The sequence below is a fragment of the Lissotriton vulgaris genome, unplaced genomic scaffold, assembly GCF_964263255.1.
Source record: "Lissotriton vulgaris unplaced genomic scaffold, aLisVul1.2 SCAFFOLD_1053, whole genome shotgun sequence".
Classification (NCBI taxonomy): Eukaryota; Metazoa; Chordata; class Amphibia; order Caudata; family Salamandridae; genus Lissotriton; species Lissotriton vulgaris.
The window spans coordinates 414,967-439,082 of NW_028253052.1; the positions used below are offsets into that span (position 1 = coordinate 414,967).

Genomic DNA, 24,116 nt, shown 5'->3' on the forward strand with positions numbered 1-24,116 from the left:
CCCCGGACAACGTCGGGACGGGCTGCTAGTTCTATTATACAACCATTCCTACTATCCATACTAATATAATAAAGAGAGAGTCCAAACCTTTGAGGCGGGTAATCTAAGGAACCACAGCACCAATGACAACACCCAATACAGCTTTGGAAAGGGCAGTTGCAGCAGAAGGACATAGGCAATGCAGAAGCCCACAATATACATTTAAAAGGTAAAAGAACCGTGCCAGCAAAGTAGTCACTTGTGGGCGTGTCTGCGTTGTGCTGTGGGCGTGTGCTGGGGACGAGACAAATGCTGGGGGCGTGTGGTACGTTCTGCCCTTCATGCCACGTCTCATATTGTGTGCTAATCCCACCCTGCTCCCTTTAAATACCCCTGCACCCCATAATCATAACCCACCCGTACTCCCCCAACATCCTTAAACACTAACCCATCTTAACCCTATAAATATACCCTGTACCCCAAAACCCAAACCTATCCCTAAATCTTAAATGAGGCATAAGTACTGTGCGGATAGTGGAGATGAGTGAAGAAGTACCTAATATTTTTTTCAATTCAGGTTCTGTCTTTTTGCAACAACATTTAGCTACTTTTAACCAGTACTTTTTGTCGATTCACTGATGTGCACCTGCCACCCCTGGAGTTTATCGAGATGACAAACAGGAATGGATAATGTCTGCCTAGCCTTGTCTTATAGAAACAAAGATGAAGAAGGTGCTTTCCAGAACAAAAGGTCTCAGAGGCCATAAAATCAAAGCCGCAATATTAATGGTTAATAGTGCCAAGAAATTCCATTGAGGGTGAATATGCACTTCTCAAATATGCCTGTTATGTCATATTTGGCTTTCTACCATCAATTTTCTTCCAGAATCTATCAGCCAAACGGCAGATTTCTGTTTGGGTTAGAGAAGGAGACTGCGAGAGTTAAGGAGTCTGTTACGTCTGGTTTATCACCAATCCACACTCGCTACAGACACTTATTAGGAATATAATGGTTGGGGCTAGAAGGAAAGACACTGGGATGGGTTACCAATGCTTAAAGTCTCCTCCTTTTCAAGCCCACCTTTGGTCTCTCACCTTTATTATTGGAAAAAGTGGAGTCTTGGAATGAGGATGTAATGGCTTTTTATCCCTGAAGATACTCCTGCAGCAACCAATGCTACCTTTTGAGCTAGATGGTAGAACTGGGTGGTTCTGCCTGACCTCTCTTCCGGAGTGTTCACCTTCTAATCCCTTACCTTTTGGTCCAGGTCAGTGTGACTATAAGAAATAGTATGCAAGGCACCCTTCTTTCAGCCCCCTAATTTACAATTTGAAAGGGGGAGATCAAAGGGTGCTAGGTTAATGAAGTCTAAAAGTAATAGATACACCTTCTGAATCTACTTCTGAAGCACGGATAAGAGAGAAAAATGGCCCATAAACTAATAGTTCAAAACAAAACCAGAGGCTCAGAAGAAGAGAAAACGAGATACCACATATGCAGTATGGAGACTGAATGAGATCACATAAATACAGAGGAGGGAGTAAGAGACTGAGAGACACACCAAACAAAGGGAGAGAGTACTCATAGAAGCAAAGATAAAAGGGAGCTAAGTCACACGAAAGTTACTGAGGTGAAGGAAATAATTCAGCGGTACAGATGTACCATAGAAACCAGTGAGAAAGACAAAGCGACTTAGAGATGAGAGAACTTAGGTACATAGAGGAGTAAAAGAGCAATCCTATAAGTTAATATTGACACCTGTTTGAAAGGCTCATGAGACGCAAATGTGAAAAGATACAAATACAGAGAAACTAATGTGAGCTAAGGAGACTTAACAGGCATACTGGTGAGAGGGAGCAAGCAGTTAGCTTGGGAAGTTTCAGGATTTGTGGTGTGTCTGTCGGAGCAGTGTGAGGATTGGGTTTAGAGATGGAAGAAGGGGAAAACTGCTTAAATCTAAAATATAAGCAAAATATCAGCTAATGCTTCATGACATCCAGTCATGACATACTTTGAGTAAGGTCACTGTTGCTGTGCGTATGTGCAAAGGCACCTCTAACATGTAACATGTAGGCTAGTACCTTACCCATATGCCTAAAAGTTCTCCCCACACCTACTAAGGTGCACAACCTTAATATCATTACAAAAGTATCATTGGGCACAAATATCATGTAAAAAGTAGTAGTGGAGTTTATTTCAGAGGGAAAAAGCCTAAAAAACTTTTACAATATATAAAATACTGTACATCAGTCCGTAACATACAATTCATCATCCCATGCCACTTTAAAAGAATACATTTAAAAATACTTATTTCATCCATATTTCTAAAATCTTACAATACTTCAGTTAGTCTGCGTAATTTGCCCCATGCATAGAGTAAATATCCTGCTACCGCAAAAATAATCCGCTCCATATTATCAGTTCTTAAAATGCGAGTGGTATCTAGATAATATCTTACTCCCAACAGGTGACAAACAGGAATTCACCAAGTCTTCCTTAGATGGTGTCAAATGGAACAAAAAAAAATGCTCTTCAGATTCAGAACACAGCTTGCATGAAGGACAATATGTGAAATAGCACATCCCCCCCATCTACTTCAAAATGTATTTACTAGTAAAATCCTATATCTGAATTTCAGAAATAAGGATCTTCTTTGAAATAGTTCTGTGTGATTCATACACATTTCAAATTCCAAATCCTGATTAAATTTAAGAAATCTTTCCATCAGGGTGCCTCCTAATTGCTCTTTATTTTGCTTTTATCGGCCCAGCTTTCCCTTGTTTAAGTGTTATGAGTTTTCCCAGGCATGTGCATATCCACCTTGTACATCAAAGAGTTTATATAATTAAACCAAGATAGGGATCCATGCTTATCTAACATTTTTTAAATTAAAAATGCTTGTTTTTAAAGTGCCAGAAACTTGCTATTTTAGCGTCTTCTCAAAATGGCTCAAGTTTAGCTTCATCCGCTATATTCCTTTAACCCAAGTCTAGGCGCATAGGTGTTAAAATGATACTTTGTGGCACCTTGAGAATTGATCGAATAAACCTATTCTCAGTTTTCACCAAGACTTCAATTCCATCCGTGCTCCATATCTCTGCGCAATAGAGTTCTGCGTCAAGTCCTCTTTGCACAATAAATCTATAAAGCAGGTGATATCAATCGGAAATTAGATTCATTTAGTTTCTAGGCAATCGCTGACTCCGTATGTTGCAGTGACATTTGACTTATTATTATTTGAAGAGCCCGTGACAATATGTTTGTGATCTGGACTCCCAAATAGGTATACTCCCTAACTTGTTTTAGGTAAGAGGACCCCAGCTTCATCTTCATGCGGAAAGACCTGTGTGGATGGAAACCCATTTTGGAAACATTGATTTCCAAGTCATACTGTTCACAGGTGATAGAGAATCTATTAATTAAGTTCTGCAGCCCCATGGGAGTTTTTTAAATCAATAGCAGTAAGGCAGGAATTCTGTGGTCGGCCAATTTGGGGGTGCGGGGTTCACCTTTGCAATCCTATAGCTTATTAAATGCGCCATTAATGTTAAGTGTGAGTAGAGCTGGCGTGAGTATGCATCGCTGGTGTACCCCTCTCGCAACACTAATACAGTCCATCAGTTTCCCCTCCGTGCCCTATATCACTTGTTCCAAATTATTACAATACAGACTATTTACTAGATCAAGCAAATTAGCTGGCATCCCCATATCTCTGAGAGCCACCCATGGTTTAAGAGGCTTCTCCTAGGTCTATAAAACTACATATATGTGGCCTTTATTTAAATTAATGGCCTTTATTTAAATTAATGGCCTTTATTTAAATTAATGGTCTTGTAAATAATTAAAATAAAGTGAAACACATAATCAATAGTGCTCGCATATGACCGGAATCTGCCTGGAGGTGTTACATCTCTTTGATGTCGCTCCATCCATGTTTGAATTTTAACAAAAAGTAGTCTACTTAATATTTGTTGGGTATTATCTATCAGGCTAATTGGTATATAATTACCTGGGTTATCTTTATCGTCTTTTTAGGTCTAGCCTAGCGCAGCGCGCATGCGCTGCTCTATGGGAGGCTTCTTGTGAGCCCTCCAAACTTCCCCTAAGCTTGTCCGTGTGATTTAGTTAACTCCCACATATTTCATTTGCCACTGCGTGTGTCTTTCATAAAAGAAAGCACGCAAATGGCCGAAGGCGTGTGTTTGTCCCACCTTTTGTTGAAATATTCCCTCCCATGGCGCTTGGGTCTCGGGAGCAAGCAGGGGTGCGCAGCGTGGCAGCTGCATTCCTCCTTTGTTGTTGTGGATCATGTAACTAATAATTAACACAGCGCTGTCGCTTTCACTTTCGTGGCTGCGCTTGTTAGTCACTAGTGGCCTGCTTCGGGGGACCTTCTCGTACCTGGCAGTGGCATTCAGTTGGATGCCGAGGAAACATCAGAGTATAGATTTCTAGACTCTGACGTGCATGACAGAAAATGGGCTATGTCTCATTCAAAAAATATGGCTAATTGTATATCCGTGTTCTTTGGCCATTTGCTGTACATATCATTGAACAAATACTGTTCTAAAATGGCCGCCAGGTTACTCTCGCTTTTGGAGATTAGAGCTGTAGGCGAGCTGCGAACCTTCCTTGATTCAGCAGAGAAGTGCGCTACCTGCAAACTGCAATTAGTTCCAAGGTTTCAGTTTAAGACAGAGAGCTAGAAAACAACGACTTACACAGACCATCGCAGACCTATCCGAGCTCCGGCTTCTGGATAGGGTCACAGCTTAGTCCTTCCTTTGTGGCAACAGCCTGGAGAGTGTCAGCTGTGCTCACCACAAACTTTTCTCCTAGCCTGAGAATCTCTTTCAGATACACTGTGACCCCTGCTTTTTACCGCAATGGGTGCTCAAATTAGCACCATAGGTGTCTCATAAGGGAGGTCGTCGCATCACATTATTTGTATGCTGAGATGTAGTCTGAGCAGCGGACATCCAAATGTGGTTTACGCAGGCGTAGTTTCAAGAGTGCATCCTGGCATGGGCTTTCTTCACCCTCTTTCCTACCACTAATGCACAAGTTTTTGTGGTAGACGCCGAGGAAGTGTGTGCATGCCTATCTGCAACTCCAGGAGTTAGACATGTAGTTTCAGCAGGCCTTTAAGTGGCATAAACAGGAGGTGGCTATCCGAAAGCGAGCACTAAGAAACATAAACTAGAAATCCTTTTCAAGAGCACTACAAGGGGTGTGCTGCTCCTCTGAGAATGTGGCGGACCCTCACAAAGCCATAGCTGGGTGTGTGTGTGTGTGTTTACAAACTCTCGAAGACTTTGTCACACTCATTGCTGCCACTTCATGTAGTTGTAAATTCTTTAATGAATGTAGGTAAGTGCCAGAACCCACCCGTGTTTTCAGAGGGTCCACGTGAAGGGATTTCCACGCAAGGAAAATGTTTTGCAGGTTAAAAAAAAGTGGCATAACATAGGTCCCCATATGATGGTGGATTTTCCCCTTTGTGTACCATCCATTGCTGCATAATTAGATGTGAGCGGCCTGTGCTACCTGCAGGTCACCCAGGAGCAAACCTGTCTGTGTTGAGCATCTAATAATTGAGTAAAACACGCATATAATAGATTTATGCTTATTTAAGCATGGTTTGGCTTTTATTTGCTTATTTAAGCATGGTTTGTCTTTTATTTGTTTATTTAAACATGGTGCGGCTTTTAATTGCTTATTTAAGCATGATTTGGCTTTTATTTTTTAAGAGGAGTCCCCACTCTGCTTCAATGTTGAACCTGCTCAGTGCTCCTGATATGATGAAACAGTTCTCAGGAGTAGAGACACACTGTGTGTGAGAGACTCCACCACCAATCCCTCTGCCTTTAAGCTTTTTTACCTTCGTGTTTTTTATTTCCGGTTCGTTCCCTCATGGGGATATACTTCCATGTGGTTGGAAGGCAGTGGGGGGTGTGACTGGCCTGTGCAGGATTTCACAACATAATCTGATATCCCTGGATGTGCAGGGGTTCGTCAGTGTGGGGAAACTCTTCTAAAACACTGTGAATCAATTGCTATGATGCTTTTTCTACTCGGGTACAATAAGTGTAAACAGGCCGCCAGGCAATGGTAGGAAATCTGCTGTTGAGTCTGCCTTTTCTGTGCGGTCACCCCAGATTTTTCACCTTTATCGTGCTCCTATGGGCGCTGATCTAATCACTGTGTCCATTTTGTGACACTGTTGTTCAGTGCCACTGTGCGCGTTCTCTGGTTCTAAAATGGTACGGTCAAAATTGCTTTCACCCCATTGGTGTATTTAACTTTCCCATAAGGTCATGGTAGGTGGTGCAGAAAATACACCAATGGTTCTGGGTGTGTGTGTGGGTGTGTGTGTGTGTGTGGCTCTGGGTGGGGGTGTGTGTGTGGCTCTGGGTGTGTGTGTGTGTGTGGCTCTGGGTGTGTGTGTGTGTGTGGCTCTGGGTGTGTGTGTGTGCGTGTGGCTCTGGGTGTGTGTGTATGTGTGGCTCCGGGTGTGTGTGTGTGTGTGTGTGTGGCTCTGGGTGTGTGTGTGTGGCTGGCTCTGGGTGGGTGTGTGTGTGTGTGTGCGGCTGGCTCTGGGTGTGTGTGTGTGGCAGGCTCTGGGTGTGTTTGTGTGGCTGTGTGTGTGTGTGTGTGTGTGTGTGTGTGTGTGTGTGTGTGTGTGTGTGTGTGTGGTAGTAATTGCTGTCTGCTGAGCTCGTCCGTAGGGTACAATAGGTCTCACATTTGTGAGAGATTAAGCTAATGGCAATGTGAAATGAAATGAAATGAAATGAAAAATTACACTTGTATAATACATGTAAATGACAATGCCATTTATTTATCTGTTTTCAAAACCAACACATAAATACAAATTTTGTCATTTACAATGCCAATAGCTCAAACTTTTCCAAAGGCGAAACCATTGCATTGCAAATGCTTGTTAACCCCTTCGATGCTAGTGACAAGGTCAACTCGTCATGGGCTTTACCTGCCCTGTGCTTATGACGAGTTGACCTTGTCACAAACAATGGTAAATGTGGGAATCCAGCACCGTCGGGGAAAACCCTTAGCACCCAAGGTGTTAATTAAGTGTTTTGTATATGCGAGGAAGCACGATACAATAATACAGAAAATTAACACTCAGCAGTGGGCGCTACCTTAAATAAGAAATGGTGAGGCGTGAAGGCTCATGACTCACCATTAGAGCATGGAGCACGACTAATGCGCCACTTCTCTTTACTTCTCTTTGCTGTCCATGACCAGGAACAGGAAGGACTTCCTTCTTGCTTGTGTAACACAATTTCAACTAATCCTGGAGGTGCTCTAATGCTGTTTTCAGCATGAAAGCAGCTCCAGAATTGGTGGGAGCAGGGTCACCCAGTACTCATTTTGAGGCTGGGGGACTGTACCAGCAATCCCAAGGCTGTTCACAGCCTTGGGATTGCTGGGTCTGCAGGGCGCATGTCGGGCTGGCTGGCGCAAGATGGCCGGCCAATCCAACATGCGCACTATAGAACAGTGTTGTCATCCTGAATTTGCAGGTTTCAGCCCCGTGCCCACCCTTCGCTGTACACGGCGTGAGCCGGTGCAGTGGCAAATAAAATGGCATTGACATGTCATTTGGAAATGCTGATTTGGAAATGGCAATATCTCCACTTGTCCTGCATCAGGACATCCTTCAAGCCTGCCTGCCACTTTGATAAGGCTGTGGGCTTGGGCACTGAGGCTTTTCTTGCATTATAGAGTACAAGCATGAGATAAGCCTCCTAGGTGAGTGGGGAGTGAGCACACAGTCTAGTGCATGAAATGTCACAGGTTCACGGGAAATGAGCTACATATGGCTTTGCGAGGTCCTGTAGGTCCTGTAGAAAGAAGAAGTCTCCAGCAGGGTTGAAGTCCCCCATCTTCTCTAATTCCAGCTTGCAAAGATGGCGCTAAGTGGACTCATCGGCTGCATGGGGCAAGGCCAGGTCGTCAATAATGAGGAGATTAGCAGAATAGAAGCAGTACAGTCTGGCCCTGGCGCAAAGGCAGTGCCAGGCCCAGGCAGTGCATTGAATAGTGTCTGTGTCACGGTGCAGGAGTCCCAGAGTGGGTGCAAACTACTGGGTGCAGAGGGCATGCGCGAGCATTATTCCCCTCTATCGCAGTATGTGGCAGGTGTAGAATGGGATGTACCCAATAGTGTGCAAAATGTGCCCTGGGCAGAAATAATAAAATTCAATATCAAGGGCGCACATGCCCCCCTGTTTAAAGGTGAGTGTCAATGTCTCCCAGCACAACCTTGGCTGCTTGCCTGCCCATGTCGGCTGAATTAGGAGGAAGCAAATGTACTTGAGGAATGCTGGGGTAAGTGGCATTGGTATATATACACAAACAAATCAAGATGTTTCAGGAGCACCACCATTTTTGCAATGGCGACATGTCTGGTGAGGGATAGAGGTAATCTAATCCACACCGGAAGGCGCTCCGCCACCCAGCCTTCATTCTTTTTCCAGATCTGGGTCACATCTCTACTGACATGAGTCCCAAAATACCGGACACTGCCGGTTGACTATTTGAGGGGGTACTTTGTGGGGAAGTGTTCTGTGCATTCAGTCAGCGGGAACAGTGTTGATTGTAATTCCAGTGAGGGTTACATAATAGATGAATTCATAGATTAAGTTGTGCAGTAGGGGTGCAATATTCACGGCCAGATTCCACACACAATGGGTAACATTATCTACATAACAAGACTCCTCCAGCCACTGCGACATGTAGTAAAGGTCATGTTCAACTTGGTGCTGCCACAAGGGTGCTGCCAGTGGCTCAATGGCAGTAGCATATAGAGTCATGGAAAGTGGGCAACCCTGACTGGTGCATCTATTTATAGCTATGGGCTCAGTAACCTTTCTGTTGAGGTGTGATCTCCCTGTCAGTAAAGTATACAATAGCTTAACCTTCCAAAGGAAGCCTGGGCTAAATCCCATTCGCCGAAGGAGAGGAAATGGGTACAAACACCCCAGTGAATCAAATGCTTTAGTTGCATCAAGGAAGGCGGCCACTGCTGGGAGTTGCTGGTTTAAGGTATGGAGGAGAGGAAAGAAGGTGCAGAGGTTATGGCTTGTCGACCAAATAGGTACATAATCCAAGCATGTCCTTCTTTCAGAACGAGGTGCTATTGATAGAAAACTGAGCCAAGTCTCTGATAAACTGTCGATAAAAATGGGCAAACCCAAAGAAGCATTGAGCCGCCTTTACATTAGAAGAGGAAGGCCAATTCAGGATGGCTGAGACTTTGCTCTTATCCATAGAAACCCCTGTGCCATTTAAAGAAAACCTAAGTATACAACCTCAGGTTGATCAAATTTGCACTTTTCCAGTTTACAGTACAACTGATTTTGACGTAGTCTATGTAACACTTGACTGACATTTTTGTGATGTAAAAGGGGGTATTTTGAAGATATCAAGATGACATAAAGATAGACTTCAACTAAGTTGTTTAGCATGTCAGAAAAAACATGAGCCATGGAATACAGCAGGAGCAACCCTTAACCCAAAGGGTATTACACAATATTCAAAGTGGCCTAAGGGAGTCATAAAGGCCGTCTTCCATTTGTTAACTTCCTAATTTAGTAAAGATTTTAGTGCCCCAGACGGATTCCAAGATATTCTTATTTAGAGGCAATGGATACCTATCTTTGATGCTCATCTTATTTACGCCTCTAAAGTCTATGCAGGGTCTGAGTTTCTTTGACTTGTTTGGAACAAAGAGCATAGAGGCACCTGAGGGAAAAGAAAATCAGGTAATTAGTCTATTCTGTTTTCTTCCAAATATAACTTAATAGCTTCTTTCTCAGACTCCAACAGAGAATATATTCTACCAGAAGGAACCACTGACTCAGGTTCTAGCGGAATAACACAATCAAACTCTTGATGTGGAGGTGAAGAGAGATCTTTGGGTTTCTGAAAAAATCAGAACAATCTTAATATTGATCCAAAAAACAATCGAGGAAGTGTAGAGTCAGTGGTGATAGATTCACCCTCCTAAATGGTATACATAACCAATGAGATTCTATCAATGTGAAGGGAGTGAATAATTTATTGGTTTTTCAAATATTGGTGAAGGTCTTATATCTAAAGGTGGTGGAAAAGGCTCTCTTTGCAAATGGCAAAGGGGGAGAAATATGTGCTTTTAAAATACCCCTCACACACTAAAAATCCCTTAGTGTCATGCTTCATCATAGGGGTCTTCCCGTCCCTCTACAGGGCGGGGCGTGCTGCGACCTACGAACTACGCTGGAGCACTTAGTTTTTGACAATAGGCTATGTGTGATGTGTAGGACAGTAAAAATTGATTAGGATAAAGTGTAGGGACCTATATAAGTGAAAGGTAAACAATTAAAAATTCCCTGGCTAGTAGAAAAATTAATTTAATGATTTCTCTGGCTGGGAACAGTAAAACAGGGGTTTTAAGTAGGGCGAAATACGCTATCTACTTGGTCGACATGACATGTTTTGTAAGCAGTCCCCTCCTGCTTATTCCTCAGGACCTCTGTTGGTCCCTACTAACAGAACTCAATTCTAATTGAATGTAGTATGCCTAAAGTCCTAAAACCTAGTAGCAAAAATTGGCTACTTGGTTTTGCTTCCGGGCTTGAGTGGGCCCTCTGTGAAGCGGAAAAGAAGGGAAAAAGAAAAGACCTATTGTGGTCCAGTTATTTCACATATAGTTTGCCCCATGAGCCTGCATCTTAGGGTTTTGTCAGGCGGTATAGTGACCGCTGGCAAAAGTCTGCCTTAATCCTACCCCTCAGCAGCTCTGTGGACCGCCTAAGAAAACCCTAAGATGAAGCATGACACTAAGGGATTCTTAGTGTGTGAGGGGTATTTTAAAAGCACATAGTGCTCCTCCTTTGCCATTTGCAAAGAGAGCCTTTTCCACCACCTTTAGATATAAAATCTTCACCAATATTTGAAAAACCAATAAATCAATCTTAATATTGCTTTGGTATAGCCTGTAGTAAATTGATTGCACCAGGGCCTTCTGAGGGTGCCTTAACCATCTCCTTGGACGTACTGGAATCCTCTGAGAAAAACAATATTGGTGGCAAAACTGAGAGGATAGGGATATCGTTTAAGTTTCCTAGTTGATGTACAGATTTCGACGAGATAATCATGGCACTCCTAAGACGATTATATGGTTTGGGGAGGTTATGAGATCAAAAGATGCTTTTTCATGGTGCCTTCTAAAAGTTAGCTTTAATGGAGCTGTCATTTCTTTAACTGGTCTGGAAACCAAAAGTGTACCATCGACAGTCGGAACCTGTTCAGGAATCTCATTGGTAATTCTGGGTACCCCTTTCTCTTGAGTCTCATTTTCATCCACATAAATACCACTTGCCCCACTGTAAAGAAGTGCTAGAATCTTCTCCTTTCTTTCATTTCAAGTTTCTCATAGGACCATCAGGAGGATGAGAGATGCTTGAGACTCTTCGGAGGCTCTGAAGAAAGGGATTTGGAAAACTCCTGTCTTTTCCCCATTCACTAGAAACAGGATCTGGTGTTTCCGAAGGCCTTTGTGGGCAAACAGGACAGGCTCAAACCAAGTGTTCTGCGGATCCGCAATACATGCAACATCCATATTTACTGTGATGTTCTCTTTACGCCCCAGGCAATGCCCCTTGAGCACTGAAGGGCCTGTCAGCAGGAGTGACAGGCCCTTCAGGAGAAGGTTCCACTATACAATCTGGTAACCGAGTACATCCAAAATAGGAGGAATACTGGGTGCTTGTTCTTTTGGAACTTGCGTTCCCGAAACCAATATTAGGCTTTAAAGAAAAATAGTTTCTGAATGAACTGACTGGACAAGCTTATCTTTTATTTCTTCTTTAAGACCTCTGGAAAACAGTGTGACAAGGGCTCGTTCTACCCTTGTAGTCTCTGCTGCCAACTGACAGAACTAGGTAATATAAGCCAATGCATCTTGATTTCCATGTGGGATTTCACAGAGGGCCTCCTCCTCTGTAAACTCCAAATCTGGTCTTTCAAACATCCGTCCGAATGGTGTCAAGAAAGTTATTGGAAGGACATGGATCTTCTGAGGCTAGTAGAGGGGTCACCCAAACCAGGGCGGGCCCACACAGAACAATGATGAGATATCCTACCTTGGCTCTAACCTGACCGTATTGTGCTGGGCGGAAGGAGAAGAAGACTGTCAGGGAGTCAATGAACTCCTTCAGCTTATGTGGATCTCCAGAAAAGCGTGGTTAGGCCCTAGTGTCTAGAGATTGTCATAGAGCGAGATTTCCCCGCACGTAGCTGTTGCTATTCTTGTGGCTGTTGTTCGATAGTCTGATGCAGAGATTGAGCTTGATCAGTTTAATCTAAAGGTGGCATGGTCTGGTCTTCATCCATCTCTCCAGGTCCAAAACCAAATTCTAGGCATCGCAAATTGTTGTCCATCGAAGACTAATGCCTAGCTGAAGTTCCTAGGTAGCAGTTGGTTCGGGAGGTCCAGGCCTTGATGGTTCTAGTCTGCCAGAGGTAAGGGTGCCCCCTTTTAGTAGACCCGATGCTGTCAGCACTAGACAGCGCTAAAGCAGATAGTACTTTCCAGAAAAAGCCCCTGAGGGAGGTACAAACCAAGTGGGCAGAGTTGTTCCAGGAGCAGGCAAGGAATCCAGAAAACAGGTCAGCAACAAAGAGCAGGCTAGGGAATCCAGAGAACAGGCCAGCGACAAGGTGCAGGCTGTGGACCACACAGGAATACTCCGGAAAATAAATTACAAACGGGAACAAGGAATAACTGGAAACAAGTGGGAGCAAAGAGGCTAACAACAAGACTGCTGAAGCTCTGCAATGCAAGGTAAAATAATTCTGAGTTTCTTTTATAGGTAAATGGCAGGTAATGACATCAGAAAAGATGGCGCCCTAATGGATTGGGAAGGCCTAATAATAGTCTCTGGGAGTCCTCTATCTTGGATTGGGAAGCTATATCCCATGAACCCTTGCTAGAGGATTTTTGGAAGACGATTGTATCTGGTTATGGAGACCCCATAGGATCCTCCTTGCCTCTACTCCCCCAGGAAAAGAACAAAGATGCAGGAGATTATACCGGCAGGCCGGCCGCCACCAAGCAAGTGTCTGAAAGGAAGGCGACAGCCCGCCGGTGCTCCCTTCACCTCTCCTGCCTTTTGCCCTCAGCGTACTCTGACAATCCATAAACACCATGGTAATCGGCATCTGGCAAGGGAGCAGAGCAACCTACAGTACCTTGCAGGGATAAGAAAACAAGAAGGGAGGAGTAGCCGTTATAAACAAAAACCCAAAAGAAAAATAGAGTTACAATGCCACTACAATTGTCAAGCATATTGTGGTAAAGAATATTGTAGTTAACCATATCATGTTTCAAGTGTTAAAAGTCCAACACTTTTCCTACTGTTGCTTAGGTTGGAGTGCGGACAGTAAATGTGATCCTTTCAAAGTCTAACACTTTCCTTACTATTGCTCAGGTTGGACTGGGGATAGTAAATCTAATCTAAGTTTTGGTTTACTTTTTTTTAAAATTAATTTTCTTTTCACATGAATCTTTTTATTGTCTTTGTTTATTTTGTATATTGTTTAATATATATAATTCTGAAATATTCTAGTTATTATTATGTGTTTTGTTTGATTAATTATGTTTATTGATAATTTGTATTTATTTCCTTACATGTATTTTAAAGTGTATATAGCTTTTTTATGTTTTTAAGTTACATTTATTTATTTACTTTCTACTTTATATGTATGATGTTTCGTAATTGTTAAAGTTAACATAATGTTAAATATTTCAAATTCAATATGCTTACCTATTTAGTGACTATATTTTGGTCCACTTTATTTTGTTGTTCATATTTTGCTACTTTAAATAGATGGCATTTGTCTCCTCTGTAATATTTTGGTGATATTTAGAATTGTAATATTTTTATTGGAGATATTATGTCATAGAAGCCGTTCTAGTTTTAAGTCTGAGTATCAGTGGCTTTGTAATGTGCGTAAGATTACCTCCCCATATGTTGTCACACATACACACATTCATGCAAAAAATAACAACCGATTTAGAAAGATGTCTATGTGCAAGTCATTGTTTTTAACATCTTAGTCATACAGGGAATCATCAACCCTATGTACAATGAAACACCTACAAGGATACCTAACCGGTTGCCTAATGAGTAAAAAATTCCCCAAAAACTAAAACTTAAAACAGAGACATTTAAACCCATGCACCCACATATATCCCAAAATTATGGTTATATGCCTGGACATCTTACAACCACCTATTACATTCTCAAATCTCTTGAGCACCACAAATGCACAAATACTCCCAAGGCACCTATCTGAAGAGATTCACAACAACCTTACAATATATACAATTCACACTCAAATACAAAAATCGCCTGTAAAGAAATATAAACGGATATGGGTAAAAGATGATGCAATGCATACTCTTTGAAACAAATATGATGATACACCCATCTGAAGAGATCCACAACCGTGCAATATATACAAATACACACTCAATTACACAAATTACCTGTAGAAAAATATATACAGATATGGGTAAAATTTGATGCAGTTGCGTACTCTTTGAAATATGATGATGCACGCATAGCTACCATGATTATCAGTCGGAAAAGCAATCTTTCATCCACTGATATTGTTGCCTAGTTTTCCTGTTCTTATGAGAATGCTATACACGTCTGGTAATACGTTCAACCGAGAGATCAAGGGAAGTTCAAATAGAGGTCAATGATACTTTGATTTTGGCAAAGACAGAAGATATAGGTCTTATTTTGAGAAATGCCATGCAAAATATCACACAAATGCAATTTCACTCCACTGCTTTCTAATCGATTAGTCAGAATATTATTTGCTGGCCACCCAACCCTGATGTTAAGTTCTCATTGTTGAAAAAATATGGAAACATATTTTCCTCCCTTTGGTTTTGGTTCTGTGATTATTATTCAAATGGAAATAGTGTGGGCTGCTTATTGGTAAGGCAGATGTAAGCCTGGACATGGACGTTCAGGAGTTCATGAATTGAGATGCTGAACGCTCCTTACACGCTTACCCTGATGCTGTAGGACCAGAGAAGAGACGTGTGGGGGGTCGGGGCAGAGGGGGGTGGGGGAAAAAGGGAAGATGCTTGAGAGAAAAAAATATTTCTGCTTTTTCGTAAGCAGAGAATGATGTCCCTATTTGGTATCTCACAGGTTCTTAACCTCATAGATGCTATTAAACATTCCTCCCCATTGCTGCGCTGTCCATTGGAACTAGTGCTGAATGGACGTCCAATGGTCGTGCGCAGCACTGGGGAGGTAGTGCTGCCGTCGGCCAATGCACCGAGGCAGCACTTAAGGGGATATACATGGATACTGACAATAATGCAAGGGCAAAGGGGGATTACTATTTATGAAACCATTAATACACATTTACGAAATCTGACTCATTGGTTTTGGCAGTAGCAGCAGCATTATTGAGCCAGCAGAGATGACCAGGATACTAACCATGCAGCCCAAGGAAACCTGTAACTGATTGCGGAATACTGACAGCAGTGTAGCTGGAAGAGGCTGGAGTTTGGAGTGTGCCCTAAAGAGAACATGTTCAAGAACTTGAGACATAAAATGAAAAGGAAACTGACAAAACAAGAAGGGTGTAGTCCAGGTGCAAACTGGAACAATAGCAAAATGCCAGAGATGACCAGGATGAATTGCAAGGCACCATATTATTTTCTTGCACCGTTCTACTGTTCTTATGCTGCTCCTGCTAATTCTCTTGCTGAAGGATTATCATTGACTATTAAGCAATGTTGCTCTTTTCTATACGGGCAGCTTTGTTTGTAGTCCCAGTTTCTACAATACAGGGTCCACTTCCCTGTTTACAACAGTCGGCAACTTCCTCCTTCTCGTAACATGTATCTTAGGACTAGTTTGTTGCATATGGTTCCTGGCAGTATCACCTACCTCAATAAATTCCCCCTTGAGGGAGAAGATACCAAACCATATTTGTTAGGATGTGTGAGGTGAAATTCGGTCACTAATTTATGAGGATGTACAAAGTCAGCAGGTTTTCAGGACCTCTCTGAGCTATCATACCCTTTCCAGGCCACTAAGTACCGGAGTTGACCATGATGAATATGGGTGTCAGTGACGACCTTCGTATCATACTCCAAAGAGCTGCCCACTATCAGAGGGGAAGCAGGAGGACTTGTAGGCCTTGTTATTCCCTGTATAAAATGAACCACCGGGCTTGCTTTACAATGCGTTGGCAAAGACATGTCCAATTTAAGAATAGTAAATGAACTCACACGTTTGATACTAAATGTGAGGTGAGACCAGGAAATGAACAAAAACTTTGTTGACAGGCAGACTATATCTGTTACCTGGTATGGTCTAGCAGGCGAACAATATTTGTCAGGTAAGTGTCTTGTTCTGCTTTAATTTGTAAGAGCTGCTGATGGGCAGAGTGTCTAACATATCTGACCTTATGTAATAGGCTTGTTACTGAAGGGGCAGTTGTGGGAGACAGTACTATATGCATTCTAATGTGCATGAATATAAGCCATGAGGGTAAAAAAAGCTGCAATATAAACTGAATATCTGGACTGTTCTCATGGGGTACAGGGTCAAGACTGATTTTCATGGCTGGGTCTAAACTGAAATGGCATGGGGAGCAAAAATCTGTGGATTTAGGCCCAGATCTTCGTACTGGGGTGAATGTATGACATTGTTCAGTATTCTGTTCATGAATTGTTATTTTGCATTTGTCACCCCGAGTGGGATGAGTATGCCCAGACATGGGACCTGTGCCCTCCATGCCACTGGAGTCAAGCTAGCCTGGCTGATGAGGGCTGATACCACGACACCGGTCCTAGGATGCAGGGAGGACCAGGCTGGGCAGTTCCGGCTGAACTGTTCCCATGAGGCACAGGATCAAGATTGATTTGCATATAGCTGGGTCTGAGCTGGTGTAGTGAAGTGAGCTAAAGAATGATGATGGATTTAACCCAGATCTGTGACTGGAAGTGAGTGTCTGAAAAGTTTCAGCGCACCATCCATCATCTCCTTGTGTTTGCTTTGTTCGCCCTAATTTAGCAGGGAATGCCCAGACATGGGTCCTTTGCTCACTTTGGCACTGGATTCAAGTTAGCCTGGCTGATGACGGCTGCTACCCTGAAACCATTCCCAGGATGCTTGTTTCCGGTCCAGGGAAGACTTGGCTTGGCAGTTCGGGCGGGACTTTTCCCAAGAGGCACAGGGTCAAGACTGGTTTACATATAGCTGGGTCTGAACTTGGGTGGGCAAAGTGAGCTACATAAGGTTGATGGATTCAACCCAGATATGTGACTTGGGGGTGAGTGTCTGAAAAGTTTCAGCGCTCCGTCCATCATCTCCTTGTGTTTGCTATGTTTGCCTTAAGTTGGCAGGGTATGCCCAGACGTGAGTCCCTTGCTCACTTTTCCACTGGATTCAAGCTAGCCTAGCTGATGAGAGGTGCTACCCTGAAACTGGTCCCCGGATGCTTGTTTCTGGTCCAGGGAAGAACTGGCTTGGCAGTTCGGGCTGGACTGTCCCCATGAGGCACAGGGTCAAACCTGATTTGCATATAGCAGGGTCTGAGCTGGGTTGGCGAAGTGAGCTAAATAATGATGATGGATTCAACTCAGATCTGTGACTGGGGGTGAGTGTCTGAAAAGTTTCAGAGCTCCGTCCATCATCTCCTTGTGTTGGCATATATGTTCATGCCATTCCTGCTGCTAATGGGAGAGTACGGCAATTGCATATAACTGTAAACATGTGTATGTCATTTTCATTTCAATGTGTGTTTAATACAAAGACCAGTGTTTTATACATATGGTGTAAAGTCTTTTTGTAATGTACTCCGTGTGTTGCAAGGGCAGTGCTGTGCCAATACTTTACCCTTCGATATTCATAATAAGCCTGATTGCTCTGCGTCAAGCTACCAAAGGGCGAGCACAGGGTATCTTACTAGTGTATTTTACTCTTATCCAGTATTGGGGCATCTTTCATAGATTCACATGCCTGAATCATTCCCCGTCGTCGAGCCGGGAGTCCCACGGTAAAAATATATACAATAGCAGTGCCTAAAAATTTACTTGTAGTAGGCTGAAAAAGCTTAAGGCCTAGCTGGGCCCAAAACTTAGCTGCCTATCTACCTCATTATGTAAAAAGACCTGAAATAGTAGCCTCAGCCAATCAGCTGTCCTCACCCTCTAGAACCTTCCTAGCTCAGGCAGTTCTCCTCAGATTTTCACCGCACTTCGTGTGTAAGGGAGTCTCCCTGAGTGCCTACTTAGTTTTTGTCTCTTTTTCTTCAAAATGTCTGAAAAGGCTCTTTTCAAGGCTTGTGGAACCTGCCATAAGAAGAGGGTCCATGTGGACGACCAGCACTCTGACTGCATCTATTTAACTGCACCCCTCACATGTAGTGAAGGATTGTAGAATTTGCCGTACCTTCCCTTCAAAAACTATCAGGGATAGAGAGGCAAGGGTTCTTTTGTGGTTAAAATCATCTTCCACAGATGATAAGGACAAGGTCTCTACCTCCAGCAAGAGAGCCAGATCCAGAGAGAGGTCTTCTCCTGAGAGGAAGAAAAAACGTAAACGCTCTCAAAGAGTGCATCGTCTCCTTCAAGACTGTCCACTGTGAGTACAGCCCAGACTAAGACTGTTTCTCTGGTGTCTATTCATACTGCTACTTGGACTTCTACCTCTTCAACTTCTTCTGCTACGGTCACCACTTCGGCTATTACTTCTCCTCTGGTGTCTGCTAAAATGTTGTCGTCGCCTGTGAAGCCTTGCTCGACGAAGGGCCAGTTGCCGTCGAAATCACCGTCGACTGTCCCGTCGACGACTGCTCCATCGACGAAGATCCCTTCAGCCATGTAGACGAAGGCCCCGTCGACGAAAACAACAGGCCCGTCAACGACAGTTCCGTCGACGAAGACATCATCGACGGCCTCGTCGATGAAGGACTCGTCGACGAAGACACTATCGACGTCCTCATCGACGAAAAGTTCGTCAACGAACACACCATCGACGAAGGATTCGTCGACTAAGACACCATCGACGGCCTCATCGACAAGGATACCATCGACGGTCTCGTCGACGGCAACATCAATACCGTCGACGACAGCTCCGTCGACGGAAATGCCATCAACTGTCCCGTCGACGACAATTCCAATGACAACAGGTTCGTCGTCATCGACTTCGACGAAAGCAATGGCATCAGCTCATCTGCTGCACAGCACACCTCCGACGAGGGTGCAATATACCCGTTTCCAAATGAAAACTTATCAGAGGTAAGACTACTCTGACATTTCTCCACTTTTACCATCACACCTTTTGGAGACATATGTGGAGGATGATTCGGATGACGACGAAGAGGATGAGGGACCTTTTGGGGTTGCCCGTCACCCTTCACAATTCAACATCAAGTATCAGGAGGAAGATGAGGACGATGACCAAGAGCATTATGCGAAAGAGGACTTGTCAATGCCATAACATTCGCCCCATACCAGACCTCTTCGTTCAGAGGACACAAGTCATCTGCCATCTATTTTAATTCAAGACTTACAAGCTATGTTGGCAGACTAAAGCCAGAGATTTCCTCCAACTCCAGTTGCACCTTTTGTGCCGCCTGTCCCAGTTGACATGCCAAGGCCTCCTTCGCCGCGAGCTTTATTGTCACCAAGGCAGGATACTGGCCCTACACCCCAAGGTGACACGGATACCTCTTTTCATGGTTAGGATGATGGCAGGGAAGAGGGCGAGTTGCCAGATCATACACCTACAGATCCGTGGGATGATTATGTCATTCCCATGCCTTCACCGCCTGCACCACGCCCGTCAGATTCTCCGCCTGAGGATATTGGCGGATTTCATAATATTATGCAACGTGCGGCTAATAGATTTGAATTGTCTGTGACAGTTGAGCAGTCTGAATGCTTTTTGCATGACTTTAAGGAGGGGTATCGCAGAATTACCAGAGCTAGCCGTATTATTGATTACATATGGAAAGAGGGCCTCAACATCATGAAAACGCCCGCTTCCATTCCGGCAGTCCTTCCAAGAATTGAGAAGAAGTATCGAGCGCCACCTGATACTCCATCTTGCTTAATAGGACACCCTCGACCGGACTCGGTCATATCTCAGGCAGCACAACAGAGGTCTAAGAACCCTTCAGCTCCTATTTCAACGCCACCTGACAAGGAAGGCAGGAGACTAGATGCAATAGGGAAGAAGTTCTCTGCAAATGCAGCAGCCTCCATTAAGGCAGGTAATTCGTTAGCAATTTCGGCCCGTTATGATAGACAGATGTGGTCAGATCTGTCTGAGTTCCTTGATCTGATCCCTGAGGATCATCATAAGGAGGTACACAGGATTGTGCTTGAGGGAGAAAGGGCGGCATCAGAAATCATTGATTGCGCCCTTGATATTTCAAACACCAACTTTAGGCAATTGGCGGGAGCAGCAGTCCTCAGGCGTCAAGGTTGGCTCAGGGCTACCACCTTCAGACCTGAGGTCCAAACGAAGATCTTGGACATGGCCTACGATGGGGATTCCCTCTTTGGAAAACACATCGATGACGCTTTGCTGGCAATAAAAATGGATACGGACATTGCAAAATCACTAGGTACCCTACAATACAAGAGAGGGTCCTTTAGAGGAGCAAGAGGCCGTGGTTACTCCTCCAGAGGAAATTATTCCAACCAGCAAAATCAACAGTACCAGTCTCAGTACAAACAACCGTACTATCAATCATCCTACAGACAGCCTGCCTCTGGTAGTTTCTCTCGTCAGGGAGGGAAACGGCGCTCAAACAATCAAGGGCGTGATTCCAACAAGCGCCAATGAGCTTTGCTGGACGCCCGTCATTGATTCTCCCCTTTCCGTGGGCGCCAAAAGTGGCGGAAAATAACTTCGAATCAGTGGGTCCTGGATCTTGTCAGGAATGGACACACTCTGGAGTTTTTGCAGAAACCACCAACAGCGCCGCCCAGGGGTCCCCCTCCCCCTCGTCTTCACTTACTATTCAAAGATGCCTTAAAGATGCTACACAAGAATGCGATAGACCGAGTTCCTGCCTCTCAGAAAGGGAATGGATTTTATTCTCGCTTCTTCCTCGTAGAGAAAAATTCAGGAGAGTGGCGTCCAATATTAGATCTGCGCAAGCTCAACAAATATCTGAAGAAACAAGAGTTTTCGCATGGTAACGCTAACAGACATTCTTAATTGTCTCAAAAAAGGGGACTTTATGGCTTCTCTGGATCTGGAGGACGCCTACTTCCAAATCCCTATTCACCCAAAACACTGCAAATACCTAAGATTTGCAGTGGCTGGCGTCCACTTTCAATTCAAAGTGCTTCCATTCAGCCTAAAATCGGCGCCAAGAATATTTACCAAATGTTTAACCCCGGTGGCTGAGGTCACATGGAATACAAGTTTTCCCATACCTCGACGACTGGCTATTAAAAGGACCATCAAGAAACTCCACGATGGAAGCGGTCAAGAGTTCCCTCTCCCTATTCTCAAATCTGGGACTGACCCTCAATTCGAACAAATCTCAGCTCCAACCTCTACAGGAGTTGACCTTTCTGGGAGCGGTGTTGGACACATGCCAGTGCAAAGAGTTCTTGACTCAAGAGCGGCAAAACAAACTGCTAAAGCTGGCAAAACAAATATGTGCAAGAAGGTCACTTTCGGTTCGAACATTTGCTTCCCTTCTAGGGATATGCTCTTCTGCAATCAGCCTCATCCCTATGAGGAGACTCAGAATGAGGCCGCTGCAGGAGGAATTACTCCGACAGTGGAGGCAAGTCGACGGGTCGTTCGACGACGGCATCAAAGTAACATCCAAGATGAAGCAAGCCCTTCTTTGGTGGTCGAAGGCGCACAATTTGTCACCGGGTCTCACATTTCTCCACGACATACCAGAGTTCACCCTGACAACCGACGCTTCCATGGAAGGTTGGGGAGGTCAACCTCCAGGACCTTCAGATTCAAGGGCGGTGGTCTCATCAGTACCGGCAGAAGCACATCAACAGCCTGGAGCTGAGAGCCATTTTTCTGTCCCTGCAAGCCTTTCTTCCAAGGATTGCGAATTCGTCAGTGCTGGTGCGCATGGACATTACTACCAGCATGTATTATATAAACAAACAAGGAGGAACGAACTAACTCGCCCTGTCGCTGGAAGCTCAAGAAATGTGGGAATGGGTCATACACCACGGCATAACCCTCAGAGCAGAACATGTACAAGGTGTCCAGATCTCTCTAGCCGACAACCTCAGCAGGGCTTTCACAGGCTGTCACGAATGGGAACTCTAGCAACATCAAGTGGAGAGGATCTTTCAAACATGGGGAACACCAACACTGGATCTGTTTGCCACACAGCAGAACAGCAAATGCCTATTTTATGCCAGCAGGTTTCCTCAACAGGGGTCAAGGGGAAATGCCCTTTTGATGAGATGGTCCGAAATATTTGCATACGCTTATCCTCCGATCCCGCTCATTCCGAAAGTACTGCAAAAGATGAAGAGGGAACATTGCACTCTCATCCTCCTTGCTCCCCGTTGGCCAAGACAGTATTGGTTTCAGGAACTCCTTCTACTCTCTCAGCAGCCTCCACTTCGTCTCAAGCCGACAGTGTCAATGTTAACAAGAGAGGGGGGCCAGATCCGACACCCCGATCCTCAATCACTGCACTTGCACGCCTGGCTCCTGACTTCTTAGAGTTCAAGGATCTTAACATCTCCTCAGACTGCAGGGTGATTTTATCACAGGCCCGTGCACAAATAACCATCAAGACATATCGTTTTAAGTGGAAGCGATTCTGTTCCTGGTGTGGAGAAAATAATGTTCATCCAATTCAAACTCCACCTGAAGACACCCTTCCTTATCTACTGTCCTTAGCTAGAGCAGGACTGGTTTTCTTGTCCATTAAGGTACATCTGGCAGCAATATCCAGATCAGAAAGAGTTCCAACAAACCATCATTATGTTCATCATGTTTGATCAAACAATTCCTTAAAGGGCTATTCCGAGCTTTTCCTCCAGTTCGGCCTCCTCCCCCTGAGTGGGATCTCAATATTGTTCTGTCCCAACTTCTAAAATGGCCTTTTGAACCTATTCACAAGGCGAAGCTAAAGTTTCTAACTTGGAAAGTGGCTATCTTACTGGCTCTCACTTCAGCCTGCAGAGTCAGTGAGATACAGGCTTTCACGATTGCACAGCCTTTCTTACAATTCTCTAGAGACTTTGTGACGCTTAGAACCAACCCAAGATTCATCCCAAAGGTGCCGACCCAATTCCACATCAATCAACCTGTCAAGCTCAAGACTTTTTTCCCGGATCCTAAAACTCAAGCAGAGAAGGTTTTACATTCCCTAGATGTGAAACGGTGCCTTACGTTTTATCTTCAAAAAATTAAGGACATACGCAAATCTAATCAGCTTTTTGTTGCTTATGGTCAAGCCACCTTCGGTCAGGCTGTAACAAAGGCAACTATAGCTAGATGGTTGTCATCTATGATTCTCTTCTGTCATGACAAAGCTAACAAACATTTAACAAGAAAGGTTAAAGCGCATTCCACCAGAACAATGTCAGCGTCAACAGCCCTTTTCGCTGGAGTGACGCTGGAGAACATTTGCCGAGCTGCTACGTGGAAAAGTGTGCACACTTTTATGAAGCACTACTGTCTGCAGTCGGCAACTCATGATGATACAGCAGTTGGGGAAGCGGTGCTGCAGCATCTTCTTCTTGTTCTTTATGGTCTTTTATTCTTCATTTGACTGTTTTAAGCATATGTATTTCATTATGATGTTTTAATCTTTTCAAACGCTGTCCTAATCTGTAATGTACTTTATGAAGGTTTTTGATGCATATGTTATGTAAACAAGTTTGTGCTCTATAACCTTCCAGGTTGTGTGGGGGTGTATACGATTTATTTTCTCTCCCACCTTCCTCTAATGACAGACATGATATCACTGCTTGCTACTCTGATTCAGGCATGTGAATCTATGAAAGATACCCCAATACTGGATAAGAAAACAAGTTACTTACCTGTAACTACTGTTATCCAGTATTGGTATCTTT

The 24,116-nt window shown here is 44.0% G+C and overlaps 1 protein-coding gene across 1 annotated transcript in view; it reads left to right on the plus strand.

Annotated features, from left to right (window-relative positions):
* LOC147661177 (palladin-like) overlaps window positions 1–24,116 on the plus strand; it is a 347,061-nt gene that overhangs the window by 41,606 nt on the left and 281,339 nt on the right. The window lies entirely within an intron of this gene.